General features: G+C 37.0%; 1 pseudogene; it reads left to right on the top strand.

Moving 5' to 3' along the window:
- The first annotated feature begins 6,050 nt into the window (after nt 1–6,050).
- Nucleotides 6,051–7,236, top strand: LOC140517367 (26S proteasome regulatory subunit 10B pseudogene; annotated as a pseudogene).
- Nucleotides 7,237–8,021: the final 785 nt, after the last annotated feature.

The raw sequence follows: 8,021 nt of genomic DNA, 5'->3' as shown, positions 1-8,021 counted from the left end.
TAAACTCAATAGTCACACCAATCCATCACTTCAAATACTACTTCCTTGGTCAACAAACAAAGAGAAGAGAAACTACCTTGTAAAACAGTCAGAATGAAAATTTCATTCAGTCCAAAAGCCATTGTTCAGGCTCTCTAGTGTCAGTCCTTAGGAGAGAAAGGCCACACAAAGGAAAAGCTCCTCTCCCAGAGCTACAGACACACCTTGTTGCTGGCTTTCATCCCTGGAGAGAGGAGCCAAATTTACATTTCTTTCTCTGTTTATTGTTACTAAAATCAACTATTTCCCACTGGGATGACACCCCTACTTGAGATGCAAAGAGATGCTTCCCCCCAAATTAGTTCTAAATCTCTGGGTAAGGTTAGTGACACTGAGAATCTAAGTGAAGACTCAGTATCTTTCTCCATCATTCCAAACTACTCTCAATACCAAGGGAATGCTTATTATGTTTTTCTATATTTCCCTTATTTTCCCAGCTTATCCCAATGCTATTTCTAATTAGCAAGGCACCCCAGGTTTTTTTTCAATTTTATGTCTTCAGCAGATATTGGATCTACTTTATGGGGGGGGGGAAGGTCATTTACGAGCTTACTCCTGACACCTCTCTTTACTTAAAGGGCCATTTTTTGTTCATTCTCTTGTAACTGGATTACATGTGGATTAAGTACCCCTCAATCCCATTCATGGTCCCTTATTTGCAAGGTATGCTCTGTTGGCATGAGAGAGATCGTTGTTAAGTTATCAATATGAGAAGTATACTTCAGAAATGATCAGATACTGAAAATCAGGACTTCATTTAATTGTGTATTCTAAATTTAGAATTACCAAAAGGATAGAGAAAATGTTAATAATGTACATTAAACTTAAATGTGTGTGATGATTTCATTATTTTCTCCCCTGGAGAGGTGGTATCAAAAAAAAAAAAAAACCCACAACGATCTATTCCATGCATGTGGAAAAGCCCACAGCACACAGCACAGCATATCCTGCCACAACATAGCCAAGCAGGAAAGCCCTGGGGCAGCCTAAGCCAACAGCAGGACAGCATGGTGGAAAGGCAGAGTGCCAGCCCAGGGTGGGAGACCAGCTGAGCCATGTGAGTCACAGCTCCTTAGCCCCAGGTATCAGCCACAGCTGCTCCTGAGACTATCAGCCCGAAGATTAAACATCTCTAAGTCACCTACTTGAATTTCCGGGATCCAAAATGGTGGAGTGATCTGTAAATGCTCTCTCCCCCTCACCTTGTTGACCTTGAAAGAAACATAAAATGTCTCCCCAGAAAAATTCTAGATGAGTGAGATCAGCAAAAGGGGAAAAGAGTGTCATAACACCTAAGACTAGCAATATTCCCTTACTGTGGCGATAACCCCACTTCAGCAAGCCAACCAAGAGGAAATGAGGACCCCAGGGGTGTGGAGCCTCACACTAAGACCCAGGTGTGCCTCAGTGCTTGAGAGGAAATGAGAGGGCAGCCAGCATCACCAAACACTGAGCTAGCCTTTGCTCCAGTTCAACTGAGATCTCCCTTGACCAGGTCACTGCTCCTCCTCACTTAAAAAACTAGCCCCAGGGCTAATCCACGGAAACACAAAACAAAAAGAAAAAAAGATACTTGCTTCTTGCTTTCTTACATCAACAAGCTCGATACCAGTTTCTCTTGATTCTAGCTGAAAGAACCAGAGGCCACAGTACACAATCCGTCATCATCATGAGTGAGAAGAAGGAAAGCAAGAATGAAAACAACATAGAATCTTTCTACAAGGACAAGGATCAAAACACAAAAACCAAAGAGGTCACTATTGAGACTGTACTCCCATATGAAACTTCAGAAGGGACTGTGAACTGCTCACAGGCACAAAGAGCTCTCCTGGAACATCTGAAGAAGGAAACAGAAGAGAAACTAGCTAATGATTTTAAAAGTATGAAAAATGAATTCCGAGAAGAGAACAGATATTTAAAAAGGAAAATTGAACTCAGGGAAAAAGAAGCATGCAACCTAAGTAGGAAAATTGCATAAATGGATAAGAAAGTACTAAAACTAACTAGAGAAAATACTTCCTTAAAAGGAATAATTGGACAATGGGAAAAGGAGATGCAAAAGTTAACTGAGAAAACAATTTGATAAAAATTAGAATTTGGCAAGTAGAAACTAATGACTCTGTAAGACATCAAGAATTAGTCAAACAAAATCTAAAGAATGAAGAGATAAGGAAAAAATGCAAAATATCTAGTTGGAAGAACAATTGACCTGGAAAATAGGTCCAGAAGAGAAAATTTAAGAATTATTGGTCCACCAGAAAGCCACATTGAAAGAAACCATCTGCACAATATCTTCCAAGAAAGCATCAAGGAAAACTGCCCAGAAGCACTAGATCCAGAGGGCAAAATAAGCATGGAAAGAATCCACCATTCACCTCCTGAAAGGGATCCCAAACTAAAAACACCAGAAAATATTGTTGCCAAATTCCTGAACTATCAAATGAAGGATAAAATGCTACAGGAAGTCAGAAAGAAACCATTCAAATATCGAGGAGCTCCGGTCAGGTTCACCTAGGACCTTGCAGCTTCTACAGTAAAAGACTGAAGAAATGGATATGTGATATTCTGTAAGACAAAGGATCTGGGACTAAAAGCAAGGATCAATCACCCAGCAGGAGATGGACATTCAACGAAATAAGGGATTTCCAGACTTTCCTGACAAAAAGGCCAGAATTCAGTAGAAAATTTGATATTTAAACACAGGTTTCAAAAGAAGCATAAAAAGGTTTGGGCAAACGGTTTGCCTCCCTATAAGGCAAGATGATTCCTGTTAATCTTGAGAACTGTCAGTCTATTGTGAAATATAAAAGGGATGTACATAGATAGAGAGAATGGGTAGAGAGTAAATGATGTGATGATAAAAATGTGATTATATCATGTGAAGGTATTGTAACAGGAGATGTGAAAAGGAGGAAGCAGAAAATGGTGAATTACATCATAGGAAGAAGTACAAAATCATATTATAGTAGAAGGAAAGAGGGGAGGGAGAAGAACATTATCTGAGAGATACTCTAATCTGATTTGGTTCAAGGAGGGAACAATAAGCATAAATCAGTATATTAATCTAAGTAGCTCTATAGGCACTAGGAGGGGAAGGGGGAAGAAAAGGGAGGAGAAGCTAAAAGGGAGGGAATAAGTAGTAATGGTAACAGGGAATAAAGGGGAGGGGGGATGAAAGAAGGAAGGCAAGACTGCGGGAGGTCGTGGTCAAATGTGAAAACTCTATTGAGGAGGAGAAGGGAGACAGGACAATTAAAGCATAAATGGTGGGAAACAGGATGGAGGGAAAGACACAGATTGTAATCATAACTGTGAATGTGAATGGAATGAACTCTCCTATAAAACGGAGACAGATAGCAGAATGGATTAAAAGTCATAATCCAACAATATGTTGTTTACAGGAATCACATTTGAAAAGGGGGAATACACACAAGGTAAATATAAAAGGTTGCAGATGAATATACACTGCATCAGCTGCTGTAGGAAAAGCAAAGGTAGCAAAGTTCATCTCACACAAAGCAAAAGCAGAAATACATCTAATCAAATCAGATAAGGAAGGAAACTATATCATACTGAAAGGGACTTTAGGAAATGAAGCTGTATCATTGCTAAACATGTATGGTCCAAGTGATATAGCAACTAAAATCTTAGAGGAGAGGTTGAAGTTGCAGGAAGAAATAGACAGCAAAACTATACCAGTGGAGGACCTCAACCTCCCCCTCTCTAAAGTTGATGAATCAACCATTACAATAAACAAGAAAGAAGGAGATGAATAGAACTCTGGAAAAGGTAGATACGATAGATATCTGGAGAAAACTGAATTAAATATAATAAAAGGCCATGGAAAGACAAACTAAAAATTAATTGGAAACCAAATAATGTAATCCTAATAAAGAAGTGGGCTGAAAATCAAATAGAAACAATTAACAAATTCATTAAAGAGAATGAAAATAATGAGACAAACTACCAAATCTTATGGGATACTGCAAAATCAGTTTTTAGGGGAAGTTTTATATCTTTGAATGCCTACATGAATAAAATAGAGAAAGAGGAGATGAATGACTTGGGCATGCAGCTGAAAAAGCTAGAAAAAGAACAAATTGAAAATCCCCAAGTAAATACCAAATTAGAAATACTGAAAAGCAAAGGAGAGATTAATAAAATTGACATTGAAAAAACTATTGAAAGAATAAATAAAACAAAGAATTACTTTTAAGAAAAAACTAATAAAGTTGATAAACTTTTGGTCAATTTGATTTAGAAAAAGAAAAAATGAAAGGGTGAGCTCACCTCCAGTGAAGAGGAAATTAAAACAATAATCAGAAATTATTGCCATTCTTGCCCATAAATTCAACAATCTAAGCGAGATGGATGAGTATCCAAAAAACATAAATTTCCCAGATTAACAAAAGAGGAATTTGAATACTTAAACAGCCCCATCTCAGAAAAAGAAATTGAACAAGTATCAGTGAACTCCTTACAAAAACATCTTCTGGACTGGATGGATTTGCAAGTGAATTCTATAAAAAATTTACAGAAAAATTAATTCCAATATTGTATAAACTATTTGGGAAAATTGAGGAAGAAGGAGTCCCCCCAAATTCTTTTTACAATACAAATGTGGTTTTGATACCTAAACCAAGAAGAGACAAAACAGAGAAAGAAAATTATAGACCAATTTCTCTAATGAATATACATGCAAAAATTTTAAGCAACATTTTAGCAAAAAAGAATATAGCAACTGATCATGAGAATAATACATTATGGTCAGGTATGATTCATTGCAGGAGTGCAGGGCAGGTTCAAAAATAGGAAAAGTATTAGCTTAACTGATCATATCAACAACAAATCTAACAGAAACCACATGATTATCTCAATAGATGCAGAAAAAGTTTTTGATGAAATATAACATCCATTCCTATTGAAAGCACTAGAGAGCACAGGAACAAATGGAAGCTTCCATGAAATAATAAGCGTTATTTACTTACCTTCAGGATGCATTACATGCAATGGAGATAAGCTAGATACATTTCCAATAAGATCGGGGGTGAAAGAAGGATGTCCATTATGACCACTGTTATTCAATATGATACTAGAAATGTTAGCTGTAGCAATTAGAGAAGATAAAGAAATAGAAGGAGTTAGAATAGGCAAAGAAGAAACTAAGTTTTAACTCCGTGCAGATGATATGATGATATACTTAGAGAATCTCACTGATTGAAGAGAAGAACTACTTTAAAAAATAAAGAACATTGGCAAAGTTGCACGTTACAAAATAAACCCACACAAATCTTCTTCAATTCTATATGTTACTAACAAAGCCCAACAACAAGGGATAGAAAGAGAATTCCCATTTAAACCTGGGGTAGTCACTATAAAATATTTGGGAGTTTACCTGTCAAAACAAACACAGGAACTATATGAACACAATTATTAGACAATTTTCCCACAAATAAAGTCAGATCTCAATAAATGGAAAAACATCAGTTGCTAATGGGTAGGCTGAGCCAATGTAATAAAAATGACAATTCTATCTAAATTAATTTATTTATTTAGTGGCTTGCCAATAAAACTATCAGATAATTATTTTCTGGAGCTGGAAAAAATAATATCAGAATTCACCTGGAAGAACAAAAGGTCCAAAATATCAAAGGAGGTAATGAAAAGAAATGCTAGGTAAGGTGGCCTAGTGCTACCAGAACTCAGATTGTGTTACAAAGAAGCAATTATCAAAACCACTTGGTACTAGCTAAGGAACAGAAAGGCAGGCAAGGGGACGAGGCCAGGCACTCAAGACACAGTATGCAATGAATATAGTAATCTACTGTTTGATAAACCCAAGGACCCCAGCTTCTGTAATAAGAAATCACTGGTCGACAAAAATTGCTGGGAACACTAGAAAACACTGTGGTAGAAACTAGGCATAGACCAATGCCTGACACCATGCACAAGAATAACATCCAAACTGATATACAATCTAGTTATAAACAATGATGCTATGGTCCTATGAGAGGTGTCTTCTCATCATGGCAGACCCGAGAGATAAGGCTCTTCAGGACTACCATAAGAGGCTGCTTGAGCACAAGGAGATCGATAGATGCCTGAAAGAGTTAAGGGAACAGTTGAAAGAGCTTACCAAACAATATGAAAACTGTGAAAATGATCTGAAGGCCTTACAAAGTACTGGGCAGATTGTGGGTGAAGTCCTTAAATAATTAACAGAAAAAAGAATTCATTGTTAAAGCGACAAGTAGACCAAGATATGTTGTAAGTTGTCGGCGTTAGCTTGACAAGAGTAAGCTGAAGCCAGGGACAAGAGTTGCTCTGGATATGACTACACTAACTATCACAAGATACTTGCCGAGAGAAGTTGATCCTCTGGTTTACAACATGTCTCATGAAGACCCTGGGAATGTTTCTTATTCTGAGACTGGAGGGCTTTCTGTACAAATCAGAGAATTAAGAGAGGTAATAGAATTACCCCTTATAAACCTTGAATTATTCCAGCGTGTAGGAATAATACCTCCAAAAAGTTGTTTGCTATATGGACCACCAGGAACAGGAAAAACACTCTTGGCAAGAGGTGTTGCTAGGCAGGTGGACTGGAATTTTTTAAAGGTTGTATCCAGTTCCATTGTAGACAACTACATTGGTGAAATTGCTCATTTGATCAGAGAAATGTTCAATTATGCCAGGGATCACCAGCCATGCATCATTTTCATGGATGAAATAGATGCTATTGGTGGTTGTCGTTTTTCTGAGGGTACTTCAGCTGATAGAGAAATTCAGAGAACTCTAATGGAGTTACTGAATCAGATGGATGGATTTGATACTTTACACAGAGTAAAAATGATCATGGCTACCAACAGACCAGACACATTGGATACTGCTTTGTTGTGTCCAGGAAGATGAGATAGAAAAATACATATTGATTTACCAAATGAACAAGCAAGATTAGACATATTGAAGATTCATGCAAGTCCTATCACAAAACATGGTGAAATAAATTATGAAGCAATTGTGAAACTCTAAGATGGCTTTCATGGAGCAGATCTAAGAAATGTTTACACTGAAGCAGGTATGTTTGCAATTCTTGCTGATCACAATTTTGTAGTACAGGAAGATTTCATGAAGGCAGTAAGAAAAGTGGCTGATTCTAAGAAGTTGGAATCTAAACTAGATTATAAACCTGGCTAAGTTACAATTCTTAAAAGACATTAGTGTAATATAAAAACAAAGTTGAGGAAAATAATGTGAAAAAAGATTGATGCTATTGACAAATTGGTGGAGTAATAAACAGTGTATTTATAAGATTTATGGAGATGGGAAGAAGTTTTGACTAAAGAAGATATAGAAAGCATTATGAAGTACAAGGTGGGTAATTTTGACTACATTAAACCGAAAAGTTTTTGCACAATCAAACCCAATGCAACCACGATTTGGAGCGATGCAGAAAACTAGGAAAGAATTTTTGCAGCTAGTGTCTGTAATAAAGGCCTCATTTCTAAAATATATAGAGAACTGAATCAAGTGTACAAAAATACAAGCCATTCCCCAACTGATACATGGTCAAAGGATATGAACAGGCAGTTTCCAGAGGAAGAAATTAAGGATATCTATAGTCATATGAAAAAAAAATGCTCTAAATCACTATTGATTAGAGAAATTCAAATCAAAATAACTCTGAGGTACCACATTGACAAACATGACACAATAGGAAGATGATAAGTGTTGGAGAGGATGTGGGAGAGTTTGTACACTAATTCATTGTTGGTGAAACTGTGAGCTGATCAAACTATTCTGGAGAGCAATTTGGAACTGTGCCCAAACAGCTACAAAAATATGCATACCCTTTGACCCAACAACATCCCTTCTAGGACTGTATCCTCAGGAGATCCTAAAAATGGGAAAGGGTCCCACATATACAAAAATATTTATAGCAGCACTCTTTGTGGTGACCACAAGCTGGAAATCAAGGGGAT

Source organism: Notamacropus eugenii, chromosome 1, assembly GCF_028372415.1.
Source record: "Notamacropus eugenii isolate mMacEug1 chromosome 1, mMacEug1.pri_v2, whole genome shotgun sequence".
In the NCBI taxonomy this organism is placed as follows: Eukaryota; Metazoa; Chordata; class Mammalia; order Diprotodontia; family Macropodidae; genus Notamacropus; species Notamacropus eugenii.
Note: the sequence above shows the minus strand (reverse complement) of the source record. Positions and strands in the feature narration are given on the sequence as shown.